The sequence below is a fragment of the Felis catus genome, chromosome E2 (assembly GCF_018350175.1).
Source record: "Felis catus isolate Fca126 chromosome E2, F.catus_Fca126_mat1.0, whole genome shotgun sequence".
In the NCBI taxonomy this organism is placed as follows: Eukaryota; Metazoa; Chordata; class Mammalia; order Carnivora; family Felidae; genus Felis; species Felis catus.
Window position 1 is genome coordinate 27,988,297 of NC_058382.1, and position 14,757 is coordinate 28,003,053.

A 14,757-nucleotide genomic window follows, 5' to 3' on the forward strand; every position below is an offset into this window, starting at 1 on the left:
AACAGTAGCTTAACCTTATCTTTTTTTTTTTTTTAATTTTTTTTTTCAACGTTTATTTATTTTTGGGACAGAGAGAGACAGAGCATGAACGGGGGAGGGGCAGAGAGAGAGGGAGACACAGAATCGGAAACAGGCTCCAGGCTCTGAGCCGTCAGCCCAGAGCCTGACGCGGGGCTCGAACTCACGGACCGCGAGATCGTGACCTGGTTGAAGTCGGACGCTTAACCGACTGTGCCACCCAGCGCCCCAGCTTAACCTTATCTTAACAGCACCCCTAAAAGTCTTGAAAGGTTTATTTTCATATTCCTTAGAGACTTACATTCTCCCTAACCCCCACTAACTTAGAAGTATATACCCGGTCACTCTTCACAACGCCAGTGCAGCTCTTTCTGCCCACGGGTCCTGTCCCCATACTTTAATAAAATCACCTTTTTGCACCAAAGATGTCTCAAGAATTCTTTGTTCTTGGGCCGTTTGCTCAAGAACCCCACTGGTAAGTATGAACTAAAATTCACGGTGGCAATGTGTAATGAAACAAACAAACAAATATGAATTTTATTTCACTGATTTCAGTTCCACTTTGGTGTTCCCTCTTCCTTTAGAACCACGTGCTGCTTGGTAAGGAGACATGGCAAAGCCAAAACACACTGTCCAAGGCCAAATTTGGGGCCAGCAAGGATGGCTTCCTTTTCCTTAACAAATTGATGTGTGCATTTGTCTACCTCCAAAAAGATGCTGAGATGTCTATGACTAAAAGGGAGAACCAGTAAAGCATTAAAATAAAGAGGAAGGAGCAGCACCAAAATAAGGAATTTTTCCATTATTTTAAGTGATATAATTCATACACCGTAAAATCTCCCCCCCACCCTCTTTTTTTTTGAGAGACAGAAAGAGTCTGCATGCACTTGTGCAAGCAAGGGAGGTGCAAAGGGAGTGGGAGAGTGGGAGAGAGGGAGAGAGGGAGGGAGAGAGGGAGAGGGAGAGGGAGAGAGAGAGAGAGAGAGAGAGAGACAGAGAGACAGAGAGAGAAAGAGAGAGAATCTAATAAGTCAGGTCCACACTAAGTGCAGAGCCCCACACAGGGCTCCATCTCACATTCATGAGATCATGACCTGAGCCAAAAGTATGAGTTGGATGCTTAACACACTGAGCCACCTAGGCACCACTAAAATTCACCCTTGTAAAGGTAAATTTTAGGGGTGCCTAGGTGGCTCAGTCAGCTAAATATCTGACTTCCACTCAGGTCATGATCTTGCAGTTTGTGGGTTCGAGCCCCTTGTTGGGATCTGTGCTGACAGCTCAAAACCTGGAGCCTGCTTCAGATTCTATGTCTCCCTCTCTCTCTGCCCCTCCCCCATTCACGCTGGCTCTGTCTCTCTCCCTCTCAAAAACAACATTAAAAAACATTTTTTTTTAATTTTTAAATAAAGGTAAATTGTACATTATGTGTTTTTTTAGTACATTCACAAAGTAATTCCAGAACATTTTCATCACTGGCCCCCTCCTCCAAATTCCAATAGTCACTCTCTATGCTCCCCTCCTCCCCACCTCTGACAATCACTAGTGTACCTTCAGTCTCTTTGGAATTGTGTATCAGACATTTTATATAAATGGAATGTCCTCTTTTGTGTCTGGCTTCTTTCATTTAGCATACTTTGGAATGTTGTGGGATGCTTCAGTATTTGTTCCTTTTTATGGGTGAATAATATTCCAGTGTGTGGATATACCAGTGTCCATTCATTCACCACCTGATGGTCATTTGAGTTGTTTCCACTTTTTGGCTATTATGAACAATGCTGCTAGGAACATTTGTGTAACAGTTTTCGGTGAACATGTACTCAGTTCCCTTGGGTATACACTTAGGAGTGGAATTGTTGAATGATATGGTAATTACGTTTAACTTTTTAAGGAACTGCCAGACTGCTTGCCACATATGCTATACCATTTTAAATTTTCAGCAGCAATACATGAGGGTTTCAATTTCTCTCCAACCTTGCCAACACTTCATATGAATCTTAAGCAGCAGTCTTCAAATTGGGTACATGGACCTGGGGATAAGAAGACCTTCCGTGGGGATCATGACTTTGACCATGATGGATATTCTGAAGAGAATTTCAGGCCCTCTGCTTCCGTAAGAGCTCTTTCCCACATATACTTGATCTAGCAGGCTGAGAAAATGCCTATGACCTCCTTCCCCCCTCTTGCTCAATCACCCTATGCACTGCACAAAAGAAGGACCAATTACTCACCACCCAGAATCTCCTTTGATCCAGTGCATCACCCCAGTGTGAAAACTTCAGAATGAGATTAAGGTAAATGGAGAAGTCAGAACAATGCAAAGAATTTCAACAAGAGACACTAAAGGAAACAGAGCCTTATTTCATCCAATTCCCAGCATGGCTCTAAGTATTGTCCATCCTAGAAGAGTGGAATGTTCAACACAGGGATGGACCCTAAAATGTCTGATTACACCATAGCCAGTAATCAACTAAAAATGGATCACAGACCTAAATGAAAGAGCCAAAAGTGTAAAACTCTTGGAAGAACACATAGGAGTAAATATTCACAACCTTGGGTTAGAGAAAGATTTCTTAGATATGGCGCTAAAAGCACAAGCATAAAAAAGTTAGGAGTGCCTGGCTGGCTCAGTCAGTAGAGCATGTGACTCTTGATCTCAGGGTTGTGAGTTCAAGCCTCACACTGGATGTGGAGTCTACCTAAAAAAAAAAAAAAGAAAGAAAAGAAAAAAATGATAAGATGGATTTTATAAAAATTGTAAAATTTGTGAAAAGACACCATTAAAAACATATTTACAAATCTCATATCTGATAAGAGTGTCTGGGTGGCTCAGTCGGTTAATCCTCTGACTTCCGCTCAGGTCATGATCTCAACGTTTATGAGCTCAAGCCCCGCATTGGGCTATCTGCTGTCAGCACAGAGCCCGTCTTAGATCCTCTGTCTCCCTTTCTCTCTTCCCCTCCCCTGTTCTCTCTCAAAAAGAAAAAAACATTAAAAAAAATGTTTTAAAGAAACTCTTGCATCTAATAAAGAGCTTACATTTAGTACATACAAGGAGCTCTTACAATTCAATAATAAAAAGAAAAATAACCCAATTTTAAAATGGGCAAAGGGTGCTCGCTTCGGCAGCACATATACTAAAATTGGAATGATACAGAGAAGATGAGCATGGCCTCTGCGCAAGGATGACACGCAAATTCGTGAAGCGTTCCTTACTTTTATGAGCACTGGGTGTTGTATGGAAACCAATTTGACAATAAATTTCATATATTAAAAAAAAAGAAAGAAACTAACTACATAAATAAATAAAATGGGCAAAGGATTTGAGTAGACATTTCTTCAAAGAAGATGTACGCACGGCACAAACCACATGAAAAAGTGCTCAACATCATCAGTCATAAGGAAAGTGCAAATCAAAACCACAATGATATCATACCCATAAGGGCCTCTATCAAAAAACAAAACAAAACAAAACAAAACAAGTGTGCCTGGGTGGCTCAGTCGGTTAGGCATCCGACTTCAGCTCAGGTCATGATCTCACGGTTTTTGGGTTCGAGCCCCGCATCAGGCTCTGTGCTGACAGCTCGGGGCCTGGAGCCTGCTTCAGATTCTGTGTCTCCATCTCTCTCTGCCCCTCACTCACTTGTGCTCTATCAAAAATAAATAAAATGTAAACATTAAAATAAATAATAATAATAAATGTTGGTGAAGGTGTGGAGAAATTGGAACCCTTGTGTACTGTCGGTGGGCATGTAAAATGGTGCGGCCCCTATACAAAACAAAATGGCAGTTCCTCAAAAAATTAAAAATAGAATTACCAGGTCATTCAGTAATTCCACTTCTGGGTATACCCCAAAATGAATTGAAAGCAAGGTCTCAAGAGACATTTGTATACCCATGCTCATGGCAGCACAGTTCACACACAAGAGCTAAACCCAAGGGTCCGTCATGGAAGAACGAATAAAATGTGGTATGTCCATACAGTGGAATATTAACCAGCCTTAAAAAGGATGGAGATTCTGATGTGCTACAACAGGGATGAATCTTGAGGACATTATGCTAGATGAAATAAGCCAGACACAAAAGAGCAAATTCTATAGGATTCCACTTACGTGGGATGCCTAGAATAGTCAAATATATAGAAAAGGAAAGGAGAACGGTGCTTGCCGGAGGTTAGGAAGAGGGAGAATAGACAGTTGTTGTTTAATGGGCAAGGAGTATTGGTTTAGCAAGATAAAAAAAGTTCTGGAGACTGGTTGCACAAGAAGGTGAATATACATAATACCACTGAACTGTATACTCAAAAATGGTTAAGATGGCAAATTTGTCATGTGTATTTTACCGCAATTTTTAAAAATTCAAGTATAGCTGACATACAATGTTTCACTAGTTTCAGGTGCACCACATAGTGAATAGTGAGTGACTCAACAAGCCTATACATTATGCTGTGCTCACCACAAGTGCAGCTACCCTCTGTCAGCAGACAACACTATTATGGCACCACTGACCGTTGGCTATATTCCTGTTTGTTTTTTTAAACCACAGTGAGATAGCACTTCCCATTTAGTAGGACGGGTATAATCAAAAGGACAAGTATGGGTGAGGATGTGAAAAAACTGGAGCCCTCATATATGCTGGTAGGAATATAAAATGGTACAACCACTTTGGAAAGCAGTTTGGCAGGTTCTTAAAAAAGGTAAACATAAACAGCAATTCAACTCATCCACCCAAGAAAAGTGAAACCTATGTCCACACAAAGACTTGTGTGCGAATGTTCATAGAAGCATTATTCACAATAGCCAAAAGATGAAAACAATTCATTTTTTTTTTAATTTTTTTTTTCAACGTTTATTTATTTTTGGGACAGAGAGAGACAGAGCATGAACGGGGGAGGGGCAGAGAGAGAGGGAGACACAGAATCGGAAACAGGTTCCAGGCTCTGAGCCATCAGCCCAGAGCCTGACGCGGGGCTCGAATTCACGGACCGCGAGATCGTGACCTGGCTGAAGTCGGACGCTTAACCCACTGCGCCACCCAGGCGCCCCAAGATGAAAACAATTCAAATGTCCATCCCTGGTGAACAGGAAGAAGTAAAAAAAAAGTCATACATCCATACCATCAAATACTACTCAGTGATAAAAAGGAATTAAGTACTGATATACACCACAAAATGGATGAATCTCAAAAACAGTATGCTAGGGGCGCCTGGGTGGCTCAGTCGGTTGAGCGTCCGACTTCGGCTCAGGTAATGACCTCGCAGCTCGCATTCTGTGTCTGCCTCCCTCAAAAATAAACAAACATTAAAAAAATGTTTAAAAAAATGTTTAAAAAATAAACAAACATTAAAAAACATTTTTTTAATGTTTGTTTATTCTTGAGGGAGAGAGAGACAGAGTGAGAGTGGGGGAGGGGCAGAGAGAGAGAGGGAGACACAGAATCTGAAGCAGGCTCCAGGCTCTGAGCTGTCAGCAGAGCCCCACGTGGGGCTCAGACTCAGGAGCTGCGAGATCATGACCTGAGCCGAGTCGGACGCTCAACCGACTGAGCCACCCAGGCGCCCCTAAATAGACATTAAAAAAAAAAACCAGCACACTGAAATGAAAGCCAGTCACAAAAGGCTAACATCTTAATGGTGGAGGAGGTCATTGAGAGGACATGACCACCGGCTGACCTGTGAGCAGATCCCAGCAGCCGGAGGCTCCTTACTCCCTCCCCTATCCTTGGACCATGCCTCCCGCTTGCCTTTCACACTCCCAGAGACTGCCCTAAGGACAGAGCCTTGAGATAGCGATGTGGTACTAGGACCATCTGGACGGTACACATTACCGAACGCAGGCAAAATCTCGATATAAACGCTTACGATCTGGTGGGTGGGTGTGGAGATCTACTTGTGCCGTAGCCGCCCAAGACAAGGTATGTGTTATACCTACCACCTACCAATCTGCAGTGGCTTCCCTCTTTCTTCAGAAACGCTGCTCTCTGTCCTCTGCCGGTTTCAGATTACACCCAGAAGCTCCCACCGAGCTGCCAAACCAACAACTATTGACTCCACTTATATGAAATATCTAGATAATATAAATGCATAGAAACAGAAAGATCACTGGTTGCCTGGGGTACAACGGGAAGCATCTTTCCGGTGTCACAGAAATGCTCTAAAATGGACTATGGTAATGGTATCTGTCAGGATGTCCCTGGAACCACAGTGGAGGGGACGGCCATCTTGCCAGCGCAACCCGAGGGAAAGCCCCAAGCGGCGCGCCAGAACGAATCGAAGGTCAACCAATCACCGAGCGACAGCACGACCTGGCGCGAAAAAGGCCCACCCGGACCTAAACCCGGAACCGCTGCAGCTTAAAAAACCCACCCCACCCCACCCCACCCAGGCGCGACTTCCCTGACTCCTCTCTCTCTGTCCCTGAGCCACAGAACCTCGCCCGAGACCTTAGTTCCCAATAAAGCCTTTGACTGCTAAAATTTTTTAGCCTCTGACTCATCTTTACCCTGCCCGATGCCTGACCTTAACAGTATCATGTAATTCTACAAAAAATCATTAAATTTAAAATGAGTCAATTATGTGGTATGTCAATTATATATACCTCAAGGAACTGTTTCTAAAAAGTAAAGTCAGGGGACCCCTGGCTGGCTCAGTTGGGAGAGCACACAACTCTTGATCTTGGGGTTGTAAGTTCAAGCCCCATGTTAGGTCGTAGAGATTTTATTAACTTAAAAATAAATTCTTTAAAAATAATAAAATAAAATAAAAAGTGAAGTCATTCTTCTGGGTTGGACAGTGAGGCCCAATTTGGCCAGATAGGTGCTCTGCCATATAATTTCCATAACCCGAGTGAAATCTACACCTCCTAGATTTTACTCAAAATAGGATGAAAACATGCATATGAAAACCACAGGATAGGATGGTAATGATATCTTTTGCAACTCTTTAGAAGTATAATAAAAAAAAAATACTCTAGTTGTCAATTTACAAATGTGTAAGGAGGACATAAATTCTTCCACCACAAGCTTGGGAGCAGGGTCACCCCACAAGTCCACATGTCATGGGAACTGGCAAAATAAAACCTCACCCTAGAAGCTAGTGGTCACCCACCCAAATGGAGGAGCTGGGGATTCCAGCGCATTCTCAACACTTAAATAAGCGCAGAATTAGAAAGCCAACACTGAACTGCAGTAGCCTCCTGTCTGCTCTCGCTCTTCCACTATGGCAGAGCCACGACACGAGGCATTTACATTGCGAAACAGGAGGTAGCCACGTGGCCCTCACTTCACTGCTCCTGGGACTGGGACGAAGCTGGAATACAAAGATGACCAAAAACAAAACAAAACAAAACCCATAAATTTCAGTTTGCAGCTTTCAAGATTCAATTCCTTCAAGAGTAATATTTTTTTAAGTGTATATATTTAAGTAATCTCTACACCCAATGGGGGTCTCAACCTCAGGACCCCCAAGATCAAGAGTCACATGTTCCTCCCAAAGAGCCAGGCAAGCCCCCTTTTTTCAAGAGTAATACTGACCTTAACTGATAGTGCCCAGACGCTGAACTCCCCAAATAAGACCCAACCTAGCCATACTTGTTCAAATGCCTCTTTCAGACTGAGGGCACAACCATCTGGATCACCCCTGTACGCCCAGCCTACCCAGTCCTGGCTTCAGGCTCCTCCACACAGGGTGAGCAGATAAGAGCACTGTCCTGCCCTCCTGGGAATAATTTATTAATCAAACACTAAGCAGTCAAGTAGGTTATCACTGAAGCAAAACTACAATTGCGAGGTAACAGGCTGAGAAGCGGAGGCACTTTGGAAATGTCGCAACAGGAAAATATATCTGCTCTAAACCTTCACATTAATTCATTTACGGTAGGTTCTGTTATTACCCCATTTGGGGGATGAGAAAATGGGGGCACAGAGAGGTAAGGTAACTTGCCCAGGGTCACACAGCTCATCAGTGGTCCACCCAGATTCACACGCAGGTCTAACTCTAGAAGCCTGGTACAATCACCAAATCGGCTGCAAGGGTAAACAGCGGAGGAAAAGCACGAACTGGAGCCAGCCACAGCAGATGAGCAAGTTTTCCCAAGAAGGTAAAGGGAGGCTAGGGGAAGGCTGATCCAGAGAGCTCCGACCTGCTCGTGATGAGGACACGCCAAGGCGGGAAGGCAAGAGGATGGGCAGGGAGGCTATAAAGGAGGCAGGAGAGGTTGCTGTAGCTTCCCGGTTGATTGTAAGGCAATGCGTCCAGCCCACCTGCCCACTTCTCAAGTGGGGAAACTGAAGCCCCCAAGGAGGGGGAACACAGGTTCCCAGGCACCAGCCCGCCTCAGCCTCCCGGAACTCCCCATCCAGGAGATAGTAAGGGGCATAGGGACTGCAGTGAGGTGGCGCGAGGCCTCCCTGCCCTTGGCGGGACACTTACCGAGGCGTACTTCCCACAGCTCCCTCAGGACACCTCCCGCGTTCCTTGCCTCCAGCCTCTCCACTCCCACCTGGCCCTGCGCGCCCGCAGCTCCGCCCCCAGTGCTCCCCCCCCCACCCCCACCCCGCCACAGTCCGCCCTGGGCAGCACAGGCGGCCCACAGCGCCCCCTTTAGGCAGGGAGGCGCAGGCCCACGCCCTGCCTTGTAGACTGTTCTTTTCCCCTTACAATTTCTCTTCCCTGTCGCTTGTTGCTGTTCGCTCCCTCCCCCGCCTTCCCTTTGCCTTTCATGTTTTCAATCACAAGTCGCTCTTTCATTCATTCTTGGTTTGTTTGTTTTTTTTAAGTCTATTTATTTATTTTGAGAGAAAGAGGACGGGGGATAGGGGTAGAGAGAGAAAGAGAGACTTTCCAGCACGCTCCTCACAGTCAGTGCAGAGCCCAACACGGGGCTCCAACCCACGAACCATGAGATCATGACATGAGCCAAAGTCAAGAGTCAGGTGTTGGGCCACGCAGGCACCCCTATTCATTCTTACACTTAACAATTATGTGTGTGCCAGAAACTGCTCAAAACATTGGGGATAGGGGCACCTGGGTGGCTCGGTCTGAGCACCTGACTCTTGATCTCAGTTTACGTCACAATCCCAGGGTGGTGGGATAGGACTTTGTAATGGGCTCCAGGAGCCTGGTTAAGAGTTTCTCTCCCTTTCCTTCACCCTCCACCTCAAAATAATAATAATAATAATAATAATAATAATAATAATAATAATAATAAAGTAACGCTGGGGATAAGGCAGAGAAGATAGAATTCCTGTGCTCATTAGCTTACATTCTAGTAGATGACAATAAATGAATGGCTTTCCAACTTTGTCACCCCACCCACAGGTGCAACATGTTTTACATCACTTTCCAGTATACCTACACACTCACACACACACACACAAACACACACACACACACAGCACCCATAAGACTAACACTGAGGTTTCACAAAGCCATACTTACCTTGTAGATTGGCAGCTCCTAAAAAGACAACCAGAAAGAGGGCCAGAGTGGCTCAGTAGGTTAAATGTCCTTTGGTTCACTCAGGTCATGATCTCACAGTTCATGAATTCAAGCCTCAATCTCTTCCTCTCTCTCTCTCTGCCCCTCACCCCAAATAAATACATAAACTTAAAGATGTTACAAAGCAGGTGGAAAGATTAAATTTTAGAAGGACATTTGTATTTCCTTTAGTTTATTGGCTATCAATGATTGTGTTTAAAAGGCTATAGAATTTCACCTTTAGTAATATAGCTTTAATGAAAAACACCCTCTTAATTTTAAAGAAATGTTAAATGTCATTTCCTTGATATTTATGGACTAAATAAATTATAAATTTGAATTATTTTATTTTTTAAAGTTTACTTATTTTGAGAGAGAGAGAGCGAGCGAGCATGTGAGCATACAAAAACAGAAGAGGGGCAGACAGAGAGTGAAAGAGAATCCCAAGCAGGCTCTGCACTGTTAGCACAGAGCCCGACACAGGGCTTGAACTCATGAACCTTGAGATCATGACCTGAACTGAAGTCAGATGCTTAACCGACTGAGCCACCCAGGTGCCCTGAATTGTTTTAAAAAACAGGAATTGTTTGGGATTAGGCATATGTCTTGATGTAAATTTTAGCATTAGTGAGCACAGCACAGCAAGGGTCTTAAAGCAAGTTTTAATAAGTAGACTGCTGTTTGATAAGTAACTTAATTTCCCAAATGGACAATCTTGATGGGATTCCTTCCCAATATGAGAGCCCATCCTGCAAACTGTCCAGATAAATAGGTTTGAATGAAGTCCCTAAACCAAACATTTATTTGTTTATAGCTTTAGCTTACTGAGCACAGCATCATTTTTGCTGTGTTCTACAGGTCAAAGCAACAGGAAAGAGCACCCAGACTCAAGGAAAGGGGAACAGACCCCACCTCTTAAGGATTGTCAAAGAATGTGACCATCTTAAATCCTACACATTTAAGGGCATCTAGCTGGCTCAGTGGGTAGAGCATGTGACTCTTGATCTTGGGGCTGTGAGTTCGAGCCCCATGTTGGGTATAGAGATTACTTAAAAAATAAAATATATTTTTAAAAACTCCTCCACATTTGGGTTACTTGGAAAATAAGGAGTTACTTGTTTGGAAAGAAAGAAGAGGGATATAGGAGAAGCAGGCCACATGGATTGGCTGACCATTGCCAAGTAAACTTTCCTTCTGGCATGGAAACCTAAAAATAACTTCTCTTGCATTCTCTGGTGCCAACCTTGGGTCTCAAGATTGGGTCCAATATCACCAAACACATTTTCCTTTTCTGCAAACCACATCATAACATGAATTAGGCTGGGATTCCTTAGGTCTATTACTATATTGACTTCCAAAAAGTCATTTTCCCCCATGTTTTTGTCTCTGAAAAGGTGTTTTGGTTACCTGTTTTGGCTAGGGAATGGGGAATATTGGAAAGTGACCAGCATGCAAAGCAAAATGGACACATGCATAATGATCAGTTTTTTCTAAAGATTGGGTATTGAGTGAGCCATTTGTAACCACCTATAATATCATAACCAGAAAAAAAAATAAGCCTTAAAAAAAAAAGGTTAACATAAAAGCAATTCTTTCTGTCTTTACAAAATCAGCAGAGAATGAAGAGCAGCCTGACTTGAATAAGCCAAAGAAGATTTGAAGAGAAAAACCGGAAAGAAAGGTGAGATTTTGATTTGGAATTTTGCATGGGAAGTATTCTTCAGTTCATCTACTTGGTCTGAAAGCCTCAGAGTAGCTATTTTTCATCTCATACTGTTTGCTTCTAGGGGAATCTGAGAATCCTTAGATAGTAGTCCAATTGTCAAAGGGTAATGAAAGCGTAACAAAACGTGGTAGATAAAGTGGAATATTATTCAGCCTTCAAAGGAAAGGAAATTCTGACGCATGCTACAACATGGATAAACCTTGAGGACAAGATGCTAAGTGAAATCAGTCATTCACCAAAGGGCAAATACTATTTGATTCCACTGACTATTTGATTCCACTGACATGAGGTACTTAGCGTTGAAATCATGGAGACAGAACATAGAATGGTGGTCACCAGGGACTGGAGAGAGGGGGAATTAGTGTTTAATGGGTACAGTTTTAGTTTTGCAAGATGAAAAGTGTTCTGAAGATAGACGGTGCTGATGGTTACAAGAGTGTGGATGTACTTAATGCACCAGAATTGTACACTTAAAAATAGTTAAAATAAAAAGTTAAAATAGTATATTTTGTTATGCTTATTTTACTATAATAAAAAACACATTTAAAAAGGCAATAAAGGGGGCACCGAGGTGGCTCTGTTAGTTAAGCGTCTGACTTCGGCTCAGGTCATGATCTCATGGTTAGTGAATTCGTGTCCCACATCTGGCTCTATGTTGACAGCACAGAGCCTGCTTCAGATCCTATGTAATCCCCTCCCCTGCACTCTCTCTCTCTCTCTCCCTCAAAAATAAATAAACATTTTTTAGAGGGAATAAAGGGGCACCTGGGTGACTCAGTCAGTCAAGTGTCTGACTCTTGATCTCAGCTCAGGTCATGTCTCAGTTTGTGAGTTTGATCCCCACATTGGGCTCTGCACTGACAGCACAGAACCTGCTTGGGATTCTCTCTCTCCCTCTCTCTCTCTGCCCCTTCCCCATTTGCACTCTCTCTCCCTTCCTTCCTCCCTCTGTCTCAAAAATAAATAAATATTTTTTAAAAGGCAATAAAACCCTTAAAATGAATTCACCTTCCTTGCTTTTGTGTCAGGGTAAGAATCTAATCTATGTTTATAGGAAATAGTCTCCAGAACAACCTTTTCAAACATCTGCAGCTAGACCCCTTTGGGCATCCTGTGCAGTTTGTGATCTTTTAGGTCATCTTCAGGGTTGTGAAAATTAACAAAGGGAAATCTCACTAAAATAAAGCCAGGAGGCCAGAAGGGGGAGCTCTCATGCCATACCGCAAGAGGTCAATCACAGGAAGAACCGTCAATTCACAGGAAGAATCATCAGTTACAGGCCCCAGCAAGGAAAGATGGGATTTCTACAAGAAATCCACCATCTCAGCAACTCAGCCAATGAGAAAGCATCATTACCTGAAATCTTGCTTTTCTCAATGGACTTTTCTTCAAAACAACCCTTGCCAGCTTCCTCCTTATTCTCCATAAAAATATCATTTCTCAGGGTGCCTGGGTGGCTCAGTCGGTAAGTGTCCAGCTTCAGCTCAGGTCATGATCTCATGGCTTGTGGGTGCTGACAGCTCGGAGCCTGGAGCCTGCTTCGGATTCTGTGTCTCCCTCTCTCTCTGCCCCTCCCCTGCTCATGCTCTGTCTGTCTCTTTCTCTCTCTCAAAAATAAACATTAAAAAATTTTAAAAATAAAATAACATTTCTCTCCTTTGTTTGTTGGACTAGCTTATGGTTTTTGCCATAGCTTGCCTGTCCAGAATTGCAATTTTCTGCTATTCCCGAATAAACCCACCTTTCCTGGTAAAATTGTTTTAAGGATGTTACTTGATGTCTTAAGTGGCATCCAGAGAGAATGTGCGTGTGCCTGCCTACATACACACACACACACACACACACACACACACACACACACACACCCAACAATTCAAGGTTGGTGAGACTCACAGAGCCCACTGAGCTCACTGCTTTCTTGCTGACCCTAGAGTTTGAGGGTAAATCTCTCCTGAATTTCTAACTCTGCTTCCTATGCATTTTGAGCTCCTGGCCTTTATTTGGGATCTGTTTGAAGTCTTTGTCCTTTTCCGAGAGTACTCATTTGGCCATTAGTCTGACTCCTTTTTGGAACTATACTGTTCCTATCAGAACTATGCTAGCCTTTGCCCTGATTCCTTTTGGAATTGAACTATTCCAATTGGAACCATTTAGGAATTTTTCTTTTTACTCTAGGGAGTAAATCTCTAAGGGAAACCTGACTGGCTCAGTCAGTAGAGCATGTGACTCTTGATCTCAGGGTTGTGAGTTTGAGCCCCAAGTTGGATGTAGAGATTACTTAAAAATAAAATCTTTAGGTGTGCCTGGGTGGGTCACATCTGGGTTGGACATCTGACTCTCGGCTTAGCCTCAGGTCGTGATCTCACCGTTCATGGGTTGGAGCCCCACATTGGGCTCTGTGTTGACAGTGTGGAGCTTGCTTGGGATTCTCTCTTTCTGAGCCTCCTTTGCTGGCTCTCATGCGTTCTCTCTCTCTTTCTCTCTCAAAATAAATAAATAAACTTACAAAAATAAAATAAAATAAAATAAAATAAAATAAAATAAAAATCTTTGAGAGGTGCCCGAGGTGGCTCAGTGGGTTAAGCATCTGTCTCTTGATTTTGGCTCAGGTCATGATCTCACAGTTCATGGGATTGAGCCCCGTTTTGGGCTCTGTGCTGACAATGTGGAGCCTGCTTGGGATTCTCCCTCTTCCTCTCTCTCTGCTCCTCCCATGCTCTCTCTTTCTCTCTCTCAAGAATAAATTAATAAAATTTTTAATGTAAACAAAAATAAAATAAAACCTTTAAAAAAAAAAAAAGGAAGAAACCTCTAAGAAATGAGATTCCAGTCATCAAAATGCTTTGAGGCACCCCCACCCCCTGGGACTACAGCCAGTTTTATATTTAAAAGCTGTGGTCCCTTGGGGTACCTGGCTGGCTCAGTTGGGAGAGTATGCAATTCTTGATCTCAGGGTCATGAGTTCAAGCTGCACATTGGGTGTGGAGGTTACCTTAAAATAAGTAAACTTTAGGGGCACCTGGGTGGTTCAGTCAGTTGTGTCTGACTCTTGATTTCAGCTCAGGTCATGACCTCAAGCTTTCATTAGTTTGAGCCTTGCATCAATACTCTGCATTACCAGCACAGAGCCTGCTTGGGATACTCTCTCTGCCCCTCACTTGCTCACGGTGTCTCTGTCTCTTTAGAATAAATAATAAATAGGGGTGTCTGGGTGGCGCAGTCAGGTAAGCTTCTGACTCTTGATCTTGGCTCAGGCCATGATCTCATGGTTTGTGAGTTCAAGCTTTGCATGTGGTTCTGTGCTGTTGGAGCAGAGCCTGCTTGGGATTCTGTCTCTTCTCTCTCTGCCCCTCCCCTGCTAGTGCTTTCTCTCTCCCTCTCTCTCTCTCTCTCTCTCTCTCTCTCAAGATAAATAAATAAACTTAAAAAAATAAATAATAAAAATAAATGAAACTTTAAAAGCATAAATAATAAACTTTTAAAAAGTAAATAATCAACATATAAGTAAACTTAAAATAAACATAAACTTAAAATAAAT

General features: G+C 43.2%; 1 protein-coding gene and 1 non-coding gene across 2 annotated transcripts in view; one reads left to right on the top strand and one right to left on the bottom strand.

Annotated features, from left to right (window-relative positions):
* Positions 1-8,545, bottom strand: part of LOC102902033 (nuclear receptor coactivator 5-like) — a 47,280-nt gene extending 38,735 nt beyond the window's left edge. The window contains exon 1 of the mRNA XM_045045851.1: positions 8,447-8,545. The gene's annotated coding sequence lies outside the window, so the exon portion shown is untranslated. The remainder of the gene's footprint in view (positions 1-8,446) is intronic.
* On the top strand, positions 3,132-3,238 carry LOC111558170. The gene has a single exon (XR_002738757.2). It is a non-coding gene; the product is annotated as a U6 spliceosomal RNA (small nuclear RNA).
* Positions 8,546-14,757: the final 6,212 nt, after the last annotated feature.